This window comes from Nannospalax galili, unplaced genomic scaffold (assembly GCF_000622305.1).
Source record: "Nannospalax galili isolate Female #2095 unplaced genomic scaffold, S.galili_v1.0 scaffold433, whole genome shotgun sequence".
NCBI lineage: Eukaryota > Metazoa > Chordata > Mammalia > Rodentia > Spalacidae > Nannospalax > Nannospalax galili.
The window spans coordinates 2142144-2167709 of record NW_008338715.1 but is presented as its reverse complement, the minus strand read 5'-3'; the positions used below and the strand labels follow the sequence as shown (position 1 = coordinate 2167709).

Sequence of the window (25566 nt, the reverse complement as noted above, 5' to 3'; positions counted from 1 at the left end):
AGAGAGACTATATAATAAAAATCACAGGAATAGACAAAGGAAACTGCTCTTTGAGTATTTGGTCAGGGTATTCTAAGGGACTCCCTAAATATTACAGGTTGTTGCCACAGCACTTGTATATCCCCAAGAACTGAAGGTAAGACCCTTTCCGAAGACATGACATATTTTGGACAAAGGACTTGGAGCAACTGAGGAGAAGTGACCTGGAAGCCTCCTCCCCAAAGACCAAGTCTCATAGTATCAGAAGTTATTATGCAAGGTGTGAAGGGAGAAAAACAATCAAAGGTTCTACCCAGCTATAAGGCCTCTGAACCATAATAACCTGTCCAGAAAATTATCTCTTTTGGTGCAATAGTGTCACTTTTATCTTGTGATTGATCAACAGCTGTCTAATTGGAGTTAAGCCCTTCTCAATGCAAGGGAATCCATGCATGATTCTATAATCATAGTGAAGTGCAAATGTCTAGAGGCCTCATACACCCTAGAGGAGAACCTATTATTGTTGCTTTCACAGACAAACTTACCTTCTAACTATATTCTAAACATGCATTCATATATTCACAGACAAGTAGGGCTCTCATCATCCATCAAAGTAGCTTCTTTTTGAAACAGGTGGAGAGTATTACAAAGTTGCCAAACTGGTCACAATGCTGAGAATAAGTGACTGGTAGAACCCAAGTCCTGATTGATAAATATACAATGCACCCCTACAATTAAGTTTCAAGGAATATTGTGGAAGAAAGAACAGAAGTATTGTAAGAGCCAGAGAATAAAGATGCCAGATACCAGATAATGCATTCTCATCATGATAGGGAAGCTGCAGTCATGAAATCTCCACAATATACTAGTCATACAAAAGCTGCATAATCACAAAATCAGATGACATACTGATGTGGATGGGGCAACTTTCATGCAGTCCTACCTCCAGATGAACTACAAGCTATCAGTGAATACTGAAGAAGGAAGAGTCAGTTTTTTCCAAGTACTAGCTCCCTGATAAATTATCTAATCCCAAGAAGTTTCGCCTAACACATGTACACAAGAGATCCACTAAATGAGTCAATGTATATTGTACAATACAACATATATATATATATATATGTGTGTGTGTGTGCATACATATATAATAAATTTATGTGAAACAATAACAAAGAGGACTAGAAATTGAGAAATTGATGGTGAGACTTGGGAAGAGTTGAGATAGAGATTGGGAGAGGTGGGGATTATATAAACAGAATACTGCTGTATGGAATTCTCAAAAAAATTTAAAAATTAATTCAAAAAAGAAAAAAAATATTATGTAGATGTAATTGTCTTTATTTGATCATAGACTAGGATAAATTTAAAAATACAAATATGTGGGATAGAAAGATGGTTCTGCAGGTCAAACTGCCTGTTGCCAAGTCTAGCAACCTGAGTTCTGTCCCTGATACACACCATGTAAATTGAGAGAACAGAATCCCAAAAGTTGTCCTCTGACCCCAACATGTGCAGCATGCCCAGACACACATAATACACACAAAATAAACAAAAATGCAATACAAAAAACATTAGATAAACTAAAAATACAAGCGACACAGAAAAATCAATTTTGAGAATTTGAATATTTAAATTAGAAAAATATAAAAGAACAAAGTAGCTTATTAAATTATACTGATGCAACAGAAAATAATGCAATGGTTTTAAAGGATAAACTAATGAAAATGAATTGGACATGTGCCTTTGTTTTCTTTTTAACAGATTATGTAAAAAGAAATTTCTGTCACAGTACATATTGCACTGTGCATCTAATTCGTGACAGACTTTTTCTTCTTCTATTATGCAGATTGCACTTTGTGTCACTATTGAAGACATCCAAAGAAGTAAGATTTTCTACACATTTTTTTTCAGTTAGAGGCATTATTTTAACATGACAAAAATAAGGAAAGTTAGTATTCAAAACCTATTACACAGAATACCTATTAGTTTTATAACATGCTAAGTAAGTGTATGCTTAATTAGAAATAAAGTAATTAAAAAATAAAAAAGATAATAAATAAATATAATAGTTAGATGATAAATGTTAAAAATGAGCAATTAGTTGTCAAAAATTAGCAAATAAAGCAAATAATCAACAAGTTAATGTGTGAATGAGAAAAAACTAGGAAAAATGATACCATAATAGACATGAAAAATGAAGGCCTTAAATTATGCACTCATTCAATCCAATTGTTTGAAATCATGTTACTCAGTTCAGTCATGCAGCTCATATGTTTTAATTGAAACTTTATGAGATGATGGTTTGATATATTTACATATGTGCCATCTCAGATTTTTTTTCTTTTTCTTTAGCCCGTAATGAATCTTTTGTTGATTCACAACACACATAACTAGAAGAAGCATTTCATTAAGACAAGATTGACATATTCAATAACAATTTTCAAAGCCAAAATGCATCTCTTTCAAAATTGGCTGTAAATTTTTAGGTTTGTAGTTGAATTAATACAGTTATACAATATTGTACTTAGTATAAACTCTGTAAGACATAAAATAGAATGAGGTTTTAATCTTTAAAACATATCTCCATTTAGGGGCTGGAGAGATGGCTCAGCGGTTAAGAACTTATGCACTTAGAGCTATAAACTTCCCTCTAAGGATGGCTTTCAAAGTGTCCCAGAGGTTTTGCTGTGTTGTATTGCCCTTTTCATTTAGTTCCAGGAATACTTTTATTTCTTTCTTAATTTCTCCTTTGACCCATTCATCATTCAGGAGTGTGTTGTTTTATCTCTATGTGTTCATGTAGTTACTAGGGTTTTTTCCAGTGCTGATTTTAAATTTTATTGGACTGTGGTCTGATAGAATGCATAGAATTATTTCAATATTCTTGTATTTGTTGAGACTGGTTTTGTACCACAGTATGTGGTGGATTTTGGAGAAAGTTCCATGAGGCACTGAATACAAAGTATATTCTTTGGTGCTTGGGTGGAATATTCAGTAGATGAATGTTAGTCCTATTTGATGTATGGTATTGTTTAATTCAGATATCTCTTTCTCCTAATTCTCTGTCCTGTTGACCTGTCTAATGGAGACAATTGGGTATTGAAGTAACCAACTATTAATGATTTGGGATTAATCTGGGTTTTAAAGTCCTGAAATTGAGTGCACCAGAGTTTGATGAATATATGTTCATGATTGTCATATCTTCTTTGTCAATTGTTTCTTTGATAAGAATGAAGTGGCCCACATTATCTCTTCTTATTAGTTTTTTTGAAGTCTGTTCTGTCAGATATTAGCATTGCAATGCCTGCTTTTTTCCTAGTCTCATTCTCATGGTATATTTTTTTCCAACTTTTCACCTTAAGGTAGTGCCTGTTCTTGAAAGTAAGATGAGATTCCTGCAGACCTCAAAAAGATGGGTTTGGTGCCCTAATCAATTCAACTAGTCTGTGTCTTTTGACTGGGGAGTTCAGTCGATTGATATTTTAAGTTATTAATGAAAGATGTTACTGATTCTTGTTTTTATTTCTAGTCACATTCTTGGTGTAGCTGTGCATTTCCACAGTTATACCTTCATTAAGTTTCTTTCTGTAATCTCTTGGGTATAGTTATTCCTTTCTTCAGCTCTTTGTATTGCTTAAGAACATCTGAAGGGCTGGTTTTGTGGACATGAATTCTTTCAGCCTATTTATATCATGGAAGATTTTTCTTTCCCCTTCAAGTATAATAGACATTTTGGTAGGTAAAGTGCTGCATTACCAGGTTTTTGTATTAGAAAGATGCAAAGATAGAAGGTCTTTTGTCCACACCCATGTAGGCAGTTGGGATCTGTTAAGGGGCAAATAGCCTTCAGCTGACATCAAGGAGTAGCCTTGACCAGAAAGCTTCAGTTGCTTCTTTGTCTTTAACGTTCCCATGCAAAGATTTAGACTGAAAATACAAGGAGGAAAAGAGAAGAGACTGCCAGGCCCCAAGAGTGGGTGGCTTAGAGGCACAGCTGCCTTTTAATCTCCTGATGGGAGATGAAAGAAAGAGAGATTTCCGATCCCGCAAAGGTGGGGATGGCTTAAAGGCAAAGCTGCCTTTTAATCTCCTGATGGGAGATGAAGGAAAGAGAGGTTTCCAATCCCGCAAAGGTGGGGATGGCTTAAAGGCAAAGCTGCCTTTTAATCTCCTGATGGGAGATGAAGGAAAGAGAGATTTTTGATGCTCTCCTGGTGGGAGAGATGCACCAGCTGTTGGCTGGTGGGGCTCGCTGCTCATGATGTCCCCCTGATAGAGCGGACGTTCCACTCCTGATAGGAGAAAGGAGTTGCTGATGTCCTTTGATGGAAGGGATACTCATGAACTCACATTGGTCGCCAGCTGCTGCCTGGCGCGTGGGTCTGCTGCGCGTTCCAGGAGCCCCACGTTGGGCGCCAGCTGTTGTCACAAGCAGGCAGGTTGGTTTTGCATTGCTGGGCGGGTCTCTCTGGCTCTCCGCGGCTGGGAGTGCTGGCGGCTCTGCAGATCGGCCTGCCCGCGCCAGGCGCTGGTGAGTGCAGGCTCCGCAGGGGCTGCAAGCTGCCGGGCAGGTTCTGCGCCAAGCTGCAGGGGGCTCTGCGCCAGCTGCGGGATGCTCCCTCTGTGAGAGCGGAGAGCGCAGGAACGTCAAACGAAGAAGCTTTGTGAGTGTGTATTGATGGGGGACAGCTCCTCAGGGGAAACTGAATCACAGGCTGGTCGCAGGCGCAGTGAGACATAAATAAGCTCAGTTGGATGATCTCAGTGATACAGCTCTGATTTATTAAGGGGAAACTAGAGAATTTATAGTGTGGTGGCAGTAGCAAAAGCCTCAGCTGATAGGTGGTCTGTAGAATGCCCCATTTACATGTGGCGGTGGGCTTCTATCAGGTTGTCAGACAATGCCTGATTATCATATAGGAAAAGCCTGGTAGTTTCTATGCCAGAGGTCATGTATCTGCGGCGGCCACTTCAAAGGTGAGTCAGGAGGAGAGCAGGAGGTGCCCTGCTGGAAAGAGGAGTCTCTGCATCAAATGCCGAGCCCCTTAGGCTATCCGGACATGGAGAGACTGCGACCCAAACAGCAGGGGTCCCCAACAGTAAAGTAATCTGGGTTGGCATCTGTGGTCATTTAGAACTTGGAATACTTTGGTCCAGGCTCTTCTGGCTTTCATAGTTTGCACTGAAAAGTCAGCTGTAATCCTAATGGGTTATCCTTTATATGTGACTTGTTTTTTTCTTTTGCAGCTTTCAGTATTCTCTCTTTGCTCTGTATCTTAACGTTTGTTCTGTGATGTTCCCTGGAGAGTTTCTTTACTGGTCCTATTTGGTGTTCTAGATGATTCATTTATTTGTATGGGTAAGTCTTTAATTTTGGAAAATTTTCTTCTACAATCCTGTTGATGATGTGATACATATAGTTATCCTGAGACTCTTCTGCTTCCTATATGCCCATGATGTGTAAGTTTGGTCATTTTTTGGTGTAACACAATTCCTACATATTCCATTCTTGAGTTTTCTTAAATTTTTCATGATCTTTGCTTAAGTGGTCTAATTTGTCCACTCTATCTTCCAGTCTTGATATTCTGTTTTCCATTTCATTCATTCTATTGGTGAAGCTTTCTCCTGCTTTTTCTAATTGACTTGTTGAGTGTTTCACTTTATTCTTTATTTCAGCCTATTATTCTTCAATATTTCTCTTTTCTGAAATAATTCAGCAGGTTTTCCCTATCTTCTTTCAGTTATTTCATTTCTTTTTTGTTTGCTCTTTAAATTCACTGAATTATTTTATCATGTTTATAATTTTTCTTTTGAATTCTATGTCCTGTGTTATTTCTAAGGTGTTCTTATAGTACTCCTCTGCAGGATTGTTGGTAATTGGTGGGGATATATTAATGAAAAGCTGGTTGTTCTAGGCTTCAGTTTCTCTCTTTTGGTTTTATATTGTAGGATCCAAATTTATTTCATTTTCCTGCTCAGGAGTTCCCACAGAGGCCCAAGACAGATGAGAATCAGATGCTCACACGCTTTCTCCTAAGGACTGAATCCCTCCAGGAAGATGCTGTAGCCAGGAAGCTGAGGGGCTGGGCCTTCCAGATATGCAAAGGGAGGTCGGAATGGGAAGAGGCACTGAGGGCTCCTGGGGAGTAGAAGGAAGTAATAGGTTGGTCTGGATGTGCAGGTTCAGGAAGCAGTGGGGAGTGTGGGCCAAGAGGTCAGTCCAGAGTCCTGGGGTACCAAGACAAGAAATGGGCCAGTGCCCTTCCTAGGAGGAGAGATGGGGTGGGGAAGCTGGGAGGGTGAATAAGGCTGGGAGATTCAAGGCCAGTTGTGAATCTTTCTCTCTCTCTCTCTCCTCGCTCCCTCTCCCCATCTGTTTATACATGTCTGTGTATTTGTGTACGATGTGTTATGAATTAGTGTCATGGTGGTGGTATGTGTAAGCCATGTCAGGTTCTGTTGTCTTTGTCTTTGCTGTTGTTGTTTTGTTTTAATATTCTATGGATTTTTTTTTATAATTTTCACTTTTTCTTTAATAAGATAATTGGAGAGGGAAAATCAGGCTTGAAACATAGTAACTCTTATTTTGGCAATATAGCAACTAAAATCTAAAGCAAAAGCATATGTCCAAATGTAAAGGCATTAAAGAATAAACCATAATGGGGGAACACCAAAGACAAGATACAGTATATCTAAAATCTTTAAATTATAATTTAAATATGAAAGATGAAAAACTATGCTTAAGTGAACCTTTTAATGTTTTCTCACTTCAAAGCTTTTCTTTCATTACAAAGCAACCACTTCATACACATAAAATACTTACTTGCTAATGTAACAGTTTCCCTGGGTCATCCAATGTGGAATGCATATGACTCCAATGACTACAGTTTGGGGCAAGGGAACATGCACAGAATACCACAACCAAAGCTTCAAAATTTGCTCTTCTATTAGAAATATAGGACACTCAGGTTATTCTTACTTCAAGAGGATATCACATTGTCATTTCATTGTTCTACCTTAGCACAACAGTTACCAGTTACCAATTTGAAAGGACAGAAGATAAAACTTTAAAAGTAATATAATTTTTAATGTCTGAGTTAATGGCTGTTTGTGTTTACAGTCTGCTGAGGAGCTCTGGATAGTTTCAGCATATAACAATATACCAGACTCCAAACTTATCTAGTTAAGTTAATGATAAAACACCCTAAAAAGTAGCCACTTACTTTAGCACAAGCCTTCAGAGCCCAAAATCTGTAGAATAAGCAAAATCAAATCTTTATTTTTTGTAACTGTATAAATGTGATCCAAATGTGTCCACCACTAGATTTTCCAAAAGAAACATGCTATAAACAAAGCAAACTACAACTGTTCATTGGTAGGTATGGACTCCCTAGATGTCTCATTGTGCTTAATTACAGACCACTCACAGCAATAGCTTTAGTATCAAATGTAGCATGATATTAAGCTATTTTTGCTCTTGCACTTACATGTTGCACTTCTGGCTGATAATGGAGGAAAACTTGCAGCATTACACTGTGAAGCTGGGTTGCATCCACCTTTTTTTTTTTTAAGTCATTTTAAGACAGGGTCTCCCTGTAGCCCCAGCTGTCCTGGAACTCACTCTATAGACCAGGCTGGCCTTGAACTCACAGAGCTCTGCCTGCCTCTGCCTCCCAAGTGCTGGGATTAAAAGGGTGTGCCACCATGCCTGTCCCACATCCACCCTTTTAAATGACATCAATATCAATGTCACCATCCTTGTCGTCAGACTTCACTGTTTCAACTTTCGGTACACTGGCAATTTTTGAACACACCACACACACTGAGCTTTTGTACATTCCATACAACAGGTCTTAATCAAATTTTGACCCTCCCACCCTCCCCAGGACCATAGATCTTTCCAATATACATGTTAAGTCCTATCCAATCAGGCATTTGTACCCAGGCTCACTGACTAAACTAGGCTTTCTCCCCAGGGAGCACCAGGGATTCACCTAGCTCAGCTCCAGTGTTGGAATTACAAATATACAGAAACATTCCTAGCTTTTTACATGGGACTGGGGAATGACCCTAAGTGCAAGGGCTTAGATGGCAATGCTTTACTAATTGTAGTGTATCCTCAGCACTTTTACAGTTCTTGATTTTCAGAATTTTATAACTTTAAATTGAATCTAATTTTTGGTACAAAATTCTGGTTTCATAGAAATTAAAGGAACTTCAAAAATCTAAAAGAGAAATGTTGAGTATGTTAGATATAGTACCCTGAATACTAGGTATATGATTTTAAATTTAGTAAAAATTATTCAAGTTTGGGGCTAGAGATGGCTCAGTGATTAGAGTACTGGCCGCTATTATAAAGGACCCGGGTTTGATACCCATCACTAACATGGTGGTTAACAACAGACTGTAATTCCAGTTCCAGGGGATTCAAGGCATTCTTCTGCCTCTGAAGGCTTTGCATGGTACTGCTGCATACACTCCCACGCATACAGGCAATACACTCATACACATAAAATAAAGTTAATAAATAAAAATTTTTAAAAAGATTCAAATTTGCTCTCCAACCACAGGTCTTTCTCTCTGGGGTAAGTTGATCACACCCTCCATGCCTTAACTCCCCAGCCTCATTCAGTGTCCCATCTCCCCCAACCATCTCTCCTCCTAACCGGGGTCCTTTCCCATTCCTTGTCTTGGTGCCTCACACATCTGGGAAACGACCACTGCTTCCTGATCCTTTGCATCTAGACCAACTCAGTTCCTTCTTGGGTCCCCAGGAGCACTCTGGGCCTGGTCAACCATCACCTCCCTCTATTTCCCTGGGCCTGCACAACCTGCAGGCCTCTCTCTGACCGACAGGCCTCTCTCTCTGGGGCAAGTGGATTGCACCCTTTGCACCTGACTCCCCAAGCCTCATTTACCTTCCCATCTCCCCTTCCAGTTTTTCCTCCTGGCCCCTCCCTCACCTCCATCTACTTCCCTGGGCCTGCAGGACACACCAGCCCCTTTCCTGGAGCTGGGGCTGACTTTTTGTCTTCCTGATCCTTTGCATCCAGACCAGCTCCTCAGTGCAGGCCCCAGGAACCCTTGGGGCCACATCCCACCCCCATGTCCCTTTGCATTTGTGGGTTGCATGGCCACCGGCTAACCTAGACCAGCATCTTTCCTGGGCCTGGCTCCCAGGCAAGTCCAACCCCTAAATTGCTGAGGCAAAAATCTTTTCTGGAAGGATCCAGACCTTAGGAGAATGCCTGAGAGTTTCTGATCCTCATCTGACTTGGGCCCCTGTGGGAACTCCAGAGGATAAAAGCAATCTGGCCACTCCAAAATAAAATCAAAAGAGAGAACTGGGAGCTTAAACGAACCAGCCTTCCATGCCCAAAAAGTAAACCACAAAGACACATAAAGTTCACAAAAAGAAGCAGACCTAAACTTGAAGACTTGAAACTCACGCAAAAATCAGAAACTACAAAAGAAATTCATATGTCAAAATCACAGAGAAAAAACAATGACATGAAAAATCAAAAAACCATATCCCCACCAAATATCAATAGTCCTCCAGAAGAGTACAATAAGAACCCCCTAGAGATAATGGAGGACATGGGACTCAACAGAACAATTATAAACATGATAAAAGGATTCAGTGAATTTAAAGAACACACAAAGAAATCAAAGACCTGAAGGAAGATAGGGATAAACTTCCAAATGAATTCAGAAAAGAGTTAGAAATATTGAAGACTACTCAGACTGAAATGAAGAAGGAAGTGGAACACTCAGTAAGTCAGTTAGAAATGGCAGGAGAAAGCCTCACCAACAGGATGAATGAAATGGAAAACAGAGTATCAAGACTGGAAGATAAAGTGGACTAACTAGACCACTCAAGCAAAGATCATGAAAAATTTAAGAAATCACAAGAATGGAAGATGCAGGAATTGTGTGACAACACAAAAACTTAAAAATCATAGGCATACAGGAAGATAATGGCATGGATCAGATCTTCAACAGAGTCATACAAGAAAATTTCCAAAAATTAAAGAAAGATATGCCCATACAAATACAAGAAATATAAAGAGAACCAAACAGACAGGACCAGGTAAGAAACTCTCCATGGCAATTCATAGTAAAAACACTAAACGTGCAAAACAAAGAGACAATACTGAAAGCCGCAAAAGAGAAACAAGAAGACACATACAAAGGAAAACCCATTAGGATTATAGCTAACTTTTCAGTGCAAACTATGAAAGCCAGAAGAGCCTGGACTAAAGTGTTCCCAGTTTTAAATGACCACAGATGCCAACCGAGATTATTATACCCAGCGAAAATGTCTATTATAGTCAAAGGGGAAAGAAAAATCTTCCATGACGTGAACAGGCTGAAGGAATTCATGTCCACAAAATCAGCCTTTAAGAAAGTTCTGGAAGTAATACAAAGCATTGAAGAAAGAATGAATATACCCAAAGGGTTGCGGAGAGAAATTCAATGGAGGTATAACTGTGGAAAAGTACAGCTATATCACAAATGTAAACATAAATAAAAATGAAAGGATTCAATACTCATCTTTCATTAATAACTTCAAATATTAATGGACTGAACTCCCCAGCCAAAACACAGACTAGGTGAATGGATTAAGAAACAAAACCCATCTTTTTGTTGTCTGCAAGAAACTCATCTCACTTTCAAGGACAGACACTACCATAAAGTGAAAGGATGGGAAAAATATGCCTGGCAAATGGTACTAAGAAAAAAGCAGGCATAGCAATTCTAATATCTGACAAAATAGACTTTAAACTAAATCTAATCAGAAGAGATAAATAGGGCCCATTCATTCTGATCAAAGGAACAATAAATCAAGAAGATATTACAATCATGAACATATATTCACCAAACTCTGGTGCACCCAACTTCATAAAAACAATACTACAGGACTTTAAGACTCAGATTAATCACAGCTCATTAATAGTAGGGGACTTCAATACCCCACTGTCTCCATTACATAGGTCAAAAGGGCAGAGAGTTAACAGAGAGACATATGAATTAAACAACACCATATATCAAATGGACTTAACAAACATCTACCGAGTATTTCACCCAAGCACCAAAGGACATGTACTACTCAGGACCCCATGGAAAATTCGAACATATGCTGGGGCATAAAACAAACCTCAAGAAATACAAAACGATTGAAATAATTCCATGCATTCTATCAGACCACAATACAATAAAGCTTACAATCAACACTGGAAGAAGATTTAATCACCACGTGAACAACTGAAGATTAAATAACAGACTCCTGAATAATGAATGGGTCAAAAGAGAAATTAATAAAGAAATAAGAGTATTCCTGGAACTAAATGAAAAGGACAATACAACACAACAAAACCTCTGGGACACGCTGAAAGCAGTCCTTAGCGGGAAATTTATATCTCAAGTGCCTACATCAAAAAAATCGGAAAGAATACAAATAAATGACGTAACATTGCAACACAAGACACTTGAAAAGCAACAGAAAACGAAACCTAAACCCAGCAAACAAGAAGAAACAACAAAAATCAGGGCAGAAATTAATGAAATTGAAACAAAGAAAACAATATAAAGAATCACGAATCCAAGAGCTGGTTCTTTGCAAAGATAAACAAGATTGGCAGACTGCTATCCCAGTTAACCAAAAGAAAGAAAGAGCACCTCCAAATCAATAAAATCAGAGATGAAAGGGGAAACATCACAACAGATACCAGAAAGATACAGAACATTATAAGGGAATACTTTAAAAACCTATATGCTACTAAATTTGAAAACCTAAAATAAAAAGGATGGATATCTAAAGGCATGGGAACTACCAAAACTAAACCAAGAAGAGATTAACATCTTAAACAGACCCATAACCCAAAAAGAAGTTGAAACAGTAATACAAAATATCCCGACTAAAAAAAGCCCAGGACCAGATGAATTTACAGCAGAATTCTATCAGACCTTTAAAGAAGATCTACAACCAATACTACTTAACTTATTAAAAAAGATAGAAATGGAGGAAGAACTTCCAAATTCCTTATATGAAGCCAGCATCACTCTAATACCAAATCCAGGTAAAGATACAACTAAAAAAGAAAATGATAGACCCATATCCTTAATGAACATAGAGGAAAAAAAATTCAACAAGATACTTGAAAACTGCATAAAGACACACATCAAAAAGATCACTCACCATAATCAAGTTGGCTTTATCCCAGAGATGCAGGGATGGCTCAATATATGTAAGTCAATGAATGTCATAAGTCATATAAATGGGCTCAAAGACAAGAACCACATGGTCATCTCAATAGATGCAGAGAATTCAACATGCATTCATTTTCAAAGTTCTAGAGGGAATTGGTCTGGAGGCAACATACCTCAACATAATTAAAGCAATATATAACAAACCCATAGCCAGCATCATTCTAAATGGAGAAAAACTGGAAGCATTCCCATTGAAATCAGGAACCAGACAAGGCTGTCCACTATCTCCATGTCTCTTTAACACAGTGCTTGAAACTCTTACAATGAGCAGGAAATTAAAGGAGTGATAATTGGAAAAGAAGATATCAAATTATCCCTTTTTGCAGAGGATATGATATTATATCTAATAGACACCAAAAATTCTTCCAGAAACTCCTGGAAATTATGAACACATTCAGTAAAGTGGCAGGTTACAAAATTAACCTACAAAAGTATGTAGCCTTCTATATGCCAATAACAGGCAATCAGAGAAAGAGCACATGGAAACACCCCCCTTCACAATAGCTGCAAACAAAATAAAATATCTTGGAATAAACCTGACCAAAAACATTAAAAGTCTCTACAATAAAAAATTTAAGTCTTTATAGAAAGAGGTTGAGTAAGACATCAGAAGATAAAAGGACCTCCCATGCTCATAGATGGGAAGAATTAATATTGTGAAAATGGCTATCCTACCAAAAGTCATATATAGATTCAATGTAATGCCAATCAAAATCCCCATGACATTTCCCACAGAATTGGAAAAAAAAAATCCTAAGATTCATATGGAAGCACAAAAGACCTCAGATAGCCAAAACAACCCTGAGCACTAAGAGCAATGCTGGGGTAATTACTATACCAGATTTTGAGCTGTATTATTGAGCTATAGTCATAAAAACAATATGGTACTGGCACAAAAATAGACCCATACATCAATAGAACAAAACTGAAGACCCAAATGCAATTTCAGCCACATGATATTTTACAAACGGGCCAAGAATAGTCACTGGAGGAAAGAAAGCATGTTCACAAAATGGTGCTGGCAGAAGTGCATCTCCACCTGTAGAAGAATGAAACTAAACCCCTATCTTTCACCCTGCACAAAAGTCGATTCCAAATGGATCAAATACCTCAGTGTAAAGCCTGAAACTCTGAAACTGTTAGAAGAAAACTTTGGGGAAAATCCTACAAGAAGGAAACCTACAAGTAGGAAACGATTTTCTATACTGGCCATAAATTGCTCAGGAAACAAGGGCAGGAATTAACAAATGGGACCTCATTAAACAAAAAAGTTTCTGTACCTCAAAGAAGGCAACCAGGGAATCAAACAGAAAACCCACAGAATGGCAGAAAATCTTCACCAGCAACACATCTGACAGAGGTTTGATATCCAGAATATATAACGATCTCACAAAACATAGAATCAAGACAAGAAGTAACCCAATTGAAAAGTGGTTTAAGGAGCTGAATAGCTAGCTCTCAAAAGAAGTAAAGATGGCTATGAAACATCTTAAAAGATGTTCAACATCACTAATAATTAGGGAAATGCAAATTAAAACTACTTTAAGATTTCATCTTATCCCAGTCAGACTGGCTAAGATCAAGAAAACAAATGATACCAAATCTTGGAGAGGATGTGAGGAAAGGGGAACATTCATCCACCTCTGGTGGGGCTGCAAATTTGTTCAACACCTATGGAAAGCAGTGTGGAGAAATCTTAAAAAGCCACAAGTGAACCTACCATTTGACCCAGTTAACCACTCCTTGGCATATACCCAAAGAACTCATCCTATCTCAGAGACACTTGTAAATCCATGTTTGTTGCTACTCTTTTCACAATAGCTAAGAGATAGAAGCAGCCTAAGTGTCCCTCATTTGACTAGTGGATAATGAAAATGTGTTTCACGTATACGATGGAGTATTAGTCAGCATTAAAGAAAGATGAAATCATGAAATTTGCAGGTAAATGGATGGAACTAGAAACTGTTATACTAAGTGAAGTAACAGAAAAAAAAATTGACATATGTTCTCCCTCATATTGGATCCTAGAACCAAACTCTGAGAAGGGAGTATGTATCCAGACATAACTACAGGAGCCACGATAATGGAAAAGAAACAAGGAGGTAAAGGAAAAGAAAGAACCTGAAAGAGAACAATAGGAAACAGGCCTTAATAAGGGAGATATAGATAAAAATTGGGTTAGTTTAATGGAGGGGTAAGGGAAGGGTATACAACTAACCTAGGAGATAAAGGAAAGGGAAGGAGCTCAAGAGAGGTAGGACCATAGGAGAAGGGTATTACTAAGGGAGAAAGTGGGAACATGGGGGCTCCTTAATTGGGGAAACCATGATGGAGGGGTGAGACAATGTGAGAGATAAATAATGCCTAGCTAATTTTGAAGACTAGAGGGAACTGTATTACTCCAACAACCTATTGACAAATTATACCTACCCGATCAAGAAATATATGGCTGGGTAAGGTTTATCTGAGAACAATTGGTCTTTGCCCAAGATTTATCTTCATGACACACAGTAATTAAAAGTACCGGACTGGTGGAACTAACCTTCTTGAATGTTTAACAGACATACTTTAAAGCCTATAATAATTTGGTCAGAGGGACATAAAGGACAGTTTTTGCTCCTTGCCCTAATCTACTAGTTCCATGGGACTATGAGCATCTCTCAAAAATGTCCTGTAATTGTGTTGAGTCACCTGTCCTCTTGATCAAGGAGCCCGAGGAGACACCCCAGATGGGCTTGAACCAGTGTCTTATCTACAAAGAGGAGGATCAACACAGAGGCATCATTTCCTCCATGCTCCAAGGGAAGCCAACCATGGTCAAGCAGGACCTTTGACATCTTCACATAGGCGGAATTGGTAAAAGAGCCAGGGGCCCCTCCCAAGTCATTTTGACCCCTGAGTAAACAGATCCTCAAACAACCTTAAGAGTAAAAATACATTGGTTTATCTGGGCCAACTGTATGGCCTTAAACACCCAAAAGGAAAGTATAATGAAAGATTAAATGGGCCAATATAATTTATTAAGGGTCCATATGCATAGCTAAAGGCTACATAACAGGCAACAATGCCAGATAGGAGATATTTTCTTTTGAGTGATTGGCCCGGGTGGCCAAAGGGACTCCCAGATGGTAACCCAGCATAGAACTGGGAAAATGAACTGAATATTGACAGGATGAGGAACAGCTGACCCTCTAAAACAAAGACTTCTAGATAGGCTAACTAGATTCACCAGAAGGGCAAGTAGTGGGGAATGGCTGGTGGTCCCAACAACACAGCAAACAGTAGCAGGGATATCAGAGTATAAGGGCTCTAGTGGGGGGAGGGAGTTTATGGAGAGTGCCATCTGGGAAGTGGGTGTATAGTTGAATAAGATGATTTGGGATGTTATGTGTGATATACAGACACACACATAAAATAAATCAACAAATTAAAAAAATGTATTATATTTGAGGATGAAGCATGGAAATTTACACCATGATATTTAGAAGTGATAAACATTACAACTGAAATCTACCATTTGACTTTATAGACATACATAGGCGCCAAGGATCCAAGTGCAACCGATTATGACTAGTAATAATCAGATACATACAGATTAGAGATGCATGTGCCAACATCTTTGCATTAGTAGCAAAAAAATGTGTCTTTCTGCAAGGAGCCATATATTCTAAAATGAAATGAAGATCTTTTTTTCAAGGTGAAAAACTCATTCAATTTTATGTCTCATGGGCTTATACTGAGTTCAATATTGTATAACTGTATTAATTCAGCTGTGAACTTAGAAACCTGCACCCACTTGTGAAAGAGATGTACTCTTGTTCTGGAGTGTGTTACTGAATATGTTAAAGTTGTTGTGAAATGCTTCTTCTAATTATGTAGTTAATAAAATTTAAAAAAAATGATTAAAAAAATAATAATTCTTTGAAGCATAAAAATTTGCTCCTTAATAATTAGTAGATGTGAAAAAGATTACCTTTGAAATCTACCTGATGACTTTATATCCATGCTCAGATGCTAAGGAGCTCAGAAAGCAACCAGCTGTGACTAGTAATAATAAGATATCTAGAGATTAGAAACGTATGTACAAACATCTTAATGTCAATTGCATTAAAAATGAAGTTTTCTGTGTGAAACTGTGTGTTTTATTAATGAAATGGAGATCTTTTTTAAAGGTTAAAACTTCATTTAATTTTATGTTTTATAGGATGTATACTGAGTACAATATTGTATAACTGTAATATTTCATATGTAAACCTAAAAATGTACAGCCAATTTTGAAAGAGATGCATCTTAAGTAAGGAAATTGTTATTGAATATGTCAATGCTATTGTAATGAAATGCTTCTTCTAAGTATGTGGTTATTAAATAAATAATTAAAAAAAACACATTCTCTCCCCTCAAAAAAGATTCAATGTTATTTTATATATAATCATTTAAATGAGTGTAAATATATGTGTTGTGAAATGATTTGAAATATAAATTTTCTTTCTTAAATCTATAGGCATTTATGATAGGTATTATCATAGGTTAGGTATGGAATTAGTGAAGTTAATCATAGGGAACTAATAATTTCAGCATTAAATTTATCAAGCTAAAATTTAAAAAGTACCTTTAAGAAGTTGAAATTTTTGAGAAAATTAATAACTCTCAGAATACAATATAAAAGTTTTTATTCACTTATCTTTATTATGCCATCCAATTAGTTCTTCATTACTAGGTAGATGTTAATGATTTTATATAATTTAAACACTATTTATTGACTATAACAACAAAACAAAATTCTGTCAAGTAATATGATGAGTTACATGAGATAAAAATGTAAGTATTCATCTTAAAGCAGTTTTGTACTATGAAAATATTTTAACTTAACACTGAAAGATATTCTACCACTTCAATCAAAAGCATCTTATATGATATAAAGTTCAAAACTACCCCTCATCATCATAGTCTCTGTAAAGCATTGTCAATCCCCTCAAATCAATATTTTAAGTGTTTACATCAGTCCATGGACTCACTTTTACAGTATCAGGATTAGAAAGAAAAAGTATAAGAAAGATCATCCTAGAGCTGGAGAGATGGCTCAGAAGTTACGAACACTGTCTGTTCTTGCAGAAGACCTGGGCTCAAATCCAGCACCCACATGGCAGCTAACAACTATCTGTAATTCCAGTAGCAGGCAATCTGATAGCCTCTTCTGTCCTCCGTGGGCATTGCATTATACGGATGCACTTACCTGCATGCAGGCAATACACGAATACACATAAACAAAAAATAAAAATAATAAATAAAATATTTTAATAAAGAAAGATTTTCCTACAAAGCCAAAGCTAAATATGCAAACAATTTGGCTATGGGGAACATCATGTATGAAAAATTACTTTGTATTTTATGCATTTGAATTTGAGGAATAGATGGTAAATATATTTTTAAGAAGAAAGAAAAGTACTCCAATGAATAATGCAATTGTGTGATGACAAGTTATAACACACCCAAATAATGATAGTCTGACCCTTATCATCCCGTTTAGCCAAGAATGAGACCTAAAATGCTCTAAGATCCTGTTCTTTCACATTTCTCCTGGAGTGGTGCTCTGGAAAGAAAAGGTCTTCTTCTTTATTGAAAATATTCATCCAGGATGAAATGGAGAAGGAAAAGCTGACCATTATCATATTAGACAAGGATTTGTCCTTTCTGAACCTTTCTGCCCTAGAACAGCACACATAAGCACAAACAGATGTTATCAGTTTAGTTCCATCTATTTCTTGCCACACAAACACAATGATTATTTGTCCTGCTTCCAATAAATATCTACTTGTTTGTAGCACTTGATATGCAAAACATACACACACTCCGACACTGCTCTGGGTCAAAGGCGAGGAAGGGTCATAAGAACATAACATTACATGCTTAAGTAACAAGAAGAATCCAATACCAAGTGAACTTGTTTACATTATAAATAAGTTAAGGTAGTGTTCCACAAGTCATTCCTACAACCTTTTTTTTTCTACTAATACATCACAATAAAATTTCAGCACACAACAAATCAATAATTTTAATAATTATTTAATTTTTAAAGCAATAAACTCTATTTAAATTGCCGGGGGTTTGAACCAGCGACCCCTGGTGCAGTGATGATTGGGGATGAGTAAGCATGCCAATCTCCAGCCCACGCCGCCCCTAGTACTGGGGTCACTCAGTCGCAACGGGGAAGTCTAGTCAAGCAGGGACTAATTTATTGCAGGTATTACAGAGCTTAAAAGCAGCCGGAAACACCCCACCCCCACCCCCGCAAAGGAGGGTGGATCTTAAGGATGGTCCCGTGGCTGATCATGCACTCCTCAGCAGTGCGGAAGTATTCTTCAAACTTTCAAAGGAAGCCAGGCTGCGTGCCCAGTAACTTCCTTTCAGATCTATGCAAGGTGGGGCCTTTAGGTCCCCACATTAAATTCTATCTGTTATTCTTCAAAGTGAAATTAAAGATAAAATAATATACCATAATTCACAGAAACTTTAAAGCCAAATCAATGACTGTTCATTCAGACAAAGGAGCTTGATTAGTACATATAACATTTAAAAAAATTCAATGTGAATTTAAAAAAAAAACAATTCAATGTTGTATACTACAATGTGGAAAAGTTGTATTATATATCCCTGAGTTTAAAAAAAGCATAAAATGGTACTGTTCTATAAAATATATTCTATCAGTATATAGTATAATTGTGAATATTCAAACTTTCCTATTTTTCTATTGTTTCAGGATTTACATTAACTTTACTTCATTTTAATTAGCAAATAAAGACTGTGTATTATTATTAACATGGTATTTGAAATAAATACACAATTCATATAGTGTGGCCCTTTTTATCTAATTGGCTTATGAATTATCTGGTATAATTAGCACTTTTATAATGAAAACACTTCATATCTACTACTAATTTTCAAATTTTTATTTTAATTATATAGTGCAAATCTCTTCACATCTAGAAATAAGTGGTATAACTATGGCTCCAGCATCTGCCACAAGTGAGAACTTTCCCTGAAGTCCATTTCCTTTACTAACAGAGAGATAATTTTTCAAAGTACCCTGAGATTTAGTGTGCAAAAGTAAGTAAATATGTTATATAACATGTAATATATTTGCTGCAATTACAATGTAATCATTTAAAGGGGATATAGAGAAGTGATATTTCCTGAAGAAGTCATTTAAAAAAAAATAATACTCTACACCTAATTTGTTTAAATTAGATTAGTATTTCAGAACTTGAGGATTCAGTAGTATATGCAAATGAGGGTGTATTAGTGAATAAAACAATCAAATTTAATTCAGAGGAATCCAAATATGGAATATCTTTTAACTATATCTATTTAAATACCCCTTGACTCCTGCCTAACAATAAAGGGAATTAAAACTGTGTGTAATTTTTTTTTGCATTTTCATTAGCATTCTTAGGTTCTTTGTATTCCATATTATTGAAGCCATAAAATAATATGGAAAGTCACAATGATCTAAGCTCATCAAAATTAATTATGCTGTGAAAGTGAAATTTGAAACAGTGATAACTGACAATGTTTCCAGTGCCTCCCTTTTAAATCAATTATTAATATTTGGTAACTAAGCATGCTAAGGTGTGTGTTTGGAGGAAAGGAAAATTTTGTGGAATCAATCTTCTTCCGCTGTAAGTAAAAATCTGATTGTTATGCTTACATTATCAGTGCTTATTTAGTGGAAGGTGTTCCTGGTATACACATGCCATGTCATATTGCTCTATTAAGTAATAGTCAAGCAGTTAATTCTCCCAGTGAAAGGAGTGAAGGGAAAACAAACAACGCGGAATTGTCATTTTCCATGTGGGAACAATTTCAATGAGAGAGTGGAAAATGAACAGGAAATCAGAAGCCCAGAGATCTTCCATAGGAGCACCATGGCGAGTGTTAGAGTTTTGCTCTGAGCATGCTTTGGAGTGCCAGCCAAAAGACTGTAGGCAAGTTTTACAGCTCTAAAACAAAGAGCTTTAGAGTGCCAGCCTGGGCAGTCCCTGGTAGAATAACTGTAGAGAATGGGTCACGGACGAGAGTAGCAGAAGCGCAGGTCACTTGTTGCTGGCAGGTCTTAGAAGTTATCGCCAGTCCTAGTGTCAGCAGCTGAAGCAGCAGGTCTCAGTCTTCCTTCTTTTCTCCTTCTGAGGAAAGGGAATCTGACCTCTTCATACTTCTTCCTCTGAAGTGAACTCTACTGATGGTGACCTGCCAGAAAAGTTTATATATAGTTTGGGTCATAATTGGCCTGGTATATGTAAATAATGTGATTCAAAAAAAAAAAAGAACAATCTGTAGTCCTGGGGGAGGAAGAGCTGATCTTCTTGATTGGAGTGACTCTAAATAGGCCGATTAGACACCAGTCGAAGAACTTGCACTGAGGGACATCTGGGGATACTAACTTGACATTATTGGCCTTAACACAAATGACAGAATATGTGACTTTCATTGTGGGAGGGATGCTATGGTAGGGTGCCAGTGGAGAAGGGGCTATAAAGATTATTAAGATTAATAACAATGTTCTGTATGAAATACACAAAAGCTCAGTATAAATTTGTTGATGACAAACAAGCAAACAAAAAACAAAGCAAACAGAAAAGATAAATCAGAAGAGATCTGTCAGACTGGGAAGGGAAAGCAACAGCCTGTCCAAACTATGGGAAGTCCTATTCAGGGCCTCTGTCTTATCCCTACTCCCATGCATGGGGAAAGTGAAAAGACAAAAGCATGGAAAACCTTATGGATTATTACATGCTTTCTCGACCCCAGCCTATTGCAGTTTGGTAAAAGCAATCTGTTGAGTTCTGGTTTAGGAGTGGTGCTTTGAGCCTGGGTTCTCACAATCTGAAATTTCTTGTTTTGTTCCCCTTCTATAGTGGCTGTTGCAAAGAAGTTGGATCTTTCTGCCAAAATGGACGATCTCTGAGGCCATTCAACAAATCCTGCAGTCAAATCTTCAAAGTCAGTCCATTATCTGCTCCTTGCCCTTGGGACATGAGCTCCAGGTCTCCACAAAGTTCTAATTCCAGGGGTCATTCTACAACAGTGTACATGTTTTGGGACCACACAAAATGTTTCACAAATTATTGGTTCATGATTTTCATATATATAACATTTGAAGTTTTGTTTCTGCTAATGTAGCTATGTCTTCTTGTGATTAATGTTATTACTTTCATTTTGAAGTATGTATGTTTTTAATTTTTTAAACTTTTTTAATTTTTAAAAAATTTTATGTGTAGAAATGTATTGCCTGCACGTACATAAGCGCATCCATGTCATGCAATGCCCATGGAGGTCATAAGGGGGTTTCAGATCCACTGGAACTGGAATTACAGCCAGTTGTTATCTACCCTGTGGGTGACCGTTCTCTGCAACAGCAGTCAATATTTTTAACCACTGAGTCATCTCTACAGCCTCAATTTTTTTAAGTATTAAATTATAATTGGAACATTTATTGTTTTCAATGTTGTTTTAAGAATTATTTTAAGTAGCTTTCTTGTTCATGTTATGATTACTCAAATGTCTTAATGGTGAGAATGGCTGTGCTTCAATCCCATCAGTATCTGGCGTTTAATATTAATGACAATGCTACTTTAATCTGTCATTTTGGGATTCTCAAATTGATTAGGAATTATTCTTTTGTGGCTTTTGTTTGGAATGAGCAGTTAACGCAAAAATGTAGCATGTAATACAACAACAATTCATGACAATGTAAGAACTCAAACACGTCCAATACATAGTTTTCTTCACTAGGAAGATAAGTTTTCCCTAATTTCTAGGAACATAACTTAAGAATCCTGAATATAACTGAGAATATACATCTGGTTAGAAACTAGTGTTTTTTAAAAACTGACAACAAAATCATATATATATATATATGATTGTTTCATGAAGAGCTAGAGGTGGGCTCTTGTTTAGAGTAAAGAATTGAATTCCCAGTGGGATAGGAATCAGATAGGTATGGTAACCCTCTGTGTGTGTGTGTGTGTGTGTGTTGTTAGGTTAATTTTAGTTTTAATTGAAAGCATTTTGTATCTTGATGCAGTATGATATGATTTTTAATATTTTGTTTTTATTTTATGGGCATGAGTGAATTGCCTGCATGTATGTATTGCATCAGTATCATGCAATAGCTGTGGAGGTAAGAAGGGGGTGTCAGATGCCCTGGAACTGCAGTTATAGTTGTTATGTAGGATTATCTCTAGGATCTATGACCTCTCCAGACATGTGTCTTTGGCTATGTTTACAGTACCACACAAAACTTCTCTCTCCTTGAGCAGGCTTTAAGTCTCATTAAATAACTGTTGATTACCTTCACGATGAAAATGTCACTATTGCACCAATAGAGACACTAGGCTGTGTCTGGCATTATTGTGGTCATTACACTTTACAGCTGGGTTTGGATCATTGATTGATTTTTCTCCCATAGCAGCTTGCATAGTATCCTCTGATACTATGGAGCTAGTCTTCAACAAGGAGGCATTCAGGTCAGTTCCAGCTCCATGGTTTCAAATCTTGAGTCTGAAATGGGAACTCTCTTCAAGAATAGGTCTTATCTTTCAAGTTCTGGGAGGAAATCAAGGACCGTGACAATAGCCTTTGTTATTTTGGGAGTCTCTCAGACTATCCTGACCTACAACTCAAACAGAGATTTCTCCTATCTTGTGCTATGTTTCTTGTTATATAGCTTTAGCTATATGCATACATTCATTTATGTGTTGTGATTCAAACCCAGGTCTTCTGCAAGAACAACAAGTGTTCTTAACCGCTGAGCCAACTCTCTAGCCCCTTAGTACGCTTTTAAACAAATACATTTCCTTCATATTTTTCACATCACCAAAGCATTATTTATCCTTCCCCTCCTTTTCAATGTCTAACTCTCTCTCCTCCCTTCCTAGTTAAATTACCCCCATTTTCCATATTTCTTATTATTCCCCCCATTAAGCTCCTTCTTCCCCTTTACACCTACGGTTTCTTGTGTAACACTTTTTTAGCAGTTAAATTCTGTTTTCTTCATTTACCCTTGGTTTCACCTGTCTCCTACTACCACCCTATCTTGGACATCTTTTCTGTTACCTTGCAATGGTTCTTTTCCATTTTCCTGGCTTCTGCAGTTACATCAGGATATATACTCACATTTAAGGATTTGGAGGTGAGATCCAGTAATGAGAGAGAATATGTATCATTTGTTTTTCTGAGTCTGTGTTATTTCACTTTTTATAACAGTTTCTACTTGTATCCACTTACCTCAAAATTTCATGATTTCATGTTTATTTATCACAGGGTAAAACTGCTTTATATAAGTGCCTCACATTTTCATTATCCATTCATGAACTGAGGGGCACTTAGGTTATTTCCATTTCTTAGCTATTGTGGAAAAAGCAGCAGCAAACATAGCTGTAAAAGTATCTGTGCAGTAGGAAGAGTCCTTGGGTATATGACAAGGAGTATTACAGCTAGATCATATGATATATGTATTTTTAGTTTTCTAAGAGTTCTCCACAACTTTCCATAGTGATTACATCAATTTGCAATTGCACCAATAGTGAAAGAGGGTTCCTTTTCCCAAACATCCTCACCAGCATTTGGTGTCATTTGTTCTCTTGATCTTACCTGTTCTGATTTGGGTAAGATAAAACAGATGACTGAATTTTCATTTCCATACATAATTACAAAGAATATTGAACACTTTTAAAGGTGTTTCTTAACCCTTTTTTTCTCTTCTTTTAAGAGCTCTCTGTTCAGATCCATAGCACATTTTCTTTTTTCTTTTTTTTTCTTTTTTTTGGTGTTTTTGAGACAGGGTCTCCTTGTAGCCCCAGCTGTCCTGGAATTACTATGTAGAACAGGCTGGCCTTGAACTCACAGAGATCCACCTGCCTCTGCCTCCAAAGTGCTGGGATTAAAGGTGTGCACCACCACGTCCAGCTCATAGCAGATTTTTAATTGGTTCATTGTTTTCTTGCTTCTTTGTTTTCTGAGGACTTTGTATATTCTGGATATTAACCCTTTTTCATATGAATACTTGGTGAAGATTTCTCTGACTTTATAGGCTTCTTCTTCTTCATCACTTGATTGGTTGTTTTCTGTACAGAAGCATTTTATTTTAATGATGTCCTATTTGTCCATTATTGACCTTAATTTCTGAGTGACTGATGTTTGATTTAGAAAGTCCTTTCCTATATTTATATCTTGTAGGATACTGCCTATGTTTTCCTACAAAGTTTCAGGTTTTTAGGTTTACATAGAACTCTTTGATCCATTTGATGTTGATTTTTTTTTTCGCTCCCCCACTGCTGAGGGACTCTCTCTTCCTTTTGCTGGCACGAGTGGTTCTGGGCTTCTTATACCTTGCGGCTATATGAACCATGAGGTCCACCACCCTGTTGCTGTAGTCAAATTTGTTGTCATACCAGGAAATAAGCTTAACAAGGTGGTCGTTGAGTGTAATGCCAGCCCCAGCAGCCAAGGTCGAAGAGTGGGTGTTGCTTTTAAAGTCACAGGAGATGACCTGGTCCTCAGTATAGCCCAGGATGCCCTTTAAGGGGCACTCCCATGCATGCTTCATCACCTTCTTGATGTCACCATATTTAGCAGCTTTTTCCAGCACCAGGTCAGATTCATTACAGATGTTTTGGAAATAGGAACACATAAGGCCATGACAATGATTTCCCCATTAAGCTCTAGGATGATGCTGCCCACAGCCTTGACAGCACCAATGGATGTAAGGATGATTTTCTGGGAAGCCCCACAACTGTCATGCCAGTTTCTGGTAGGGATTGCTCAAGGTCTTCTGGGTAGTTGTGATAACATGAACTGTGGTCATGAGATCCTCGACAATGCAGAAATTGTCAGGGATGACCTTGGCCAGGGGGTCTAAGCAGTTGGTGGTGCAGGAGGCAATGCTGACAATCTTGAGGGAGCTGTCATAGTTCTAATGGTTCACACCCATCACAAACATGAGGTCATCAGCAAAAGAGGCAGAGGTGATGACCATTTTTACTCCACGCTTAAAGTGGGCCCTGAACTTCTCCATGGTAGTGAAGACCCCAGTAGATTCCACAACAAACTCAGCACCAGCATCACCCCATTTGATGTTGGCAGAATCTCACTCTTGGAAGATAGAGGTAGCCTTCCCATTGACGACGTTTCCAATTCTCAGCCTTGACTGCACTGTTGAACTTGCTATGGGTGGAATCATTCTGAAACATGTAGACTATGTAGTTGTGGTCAATGAAGGGGTCATTGATGACAAAAATGTCCATTTTGCCAGAGGTGAAG

General features: G+C 37.5%; 1 pseudogene; it reads right to left on the bottom strand.

The window, feature by feature from the left end:
* LOC103734404 overlaps positions 1–25486 on the bottom strand; it is a 30152-nt pseudogene extending 4666 nt beyond the window's left edge.
* Between the last annotated feature and the right edge of the window lie 80 nt (positions 25487–25566).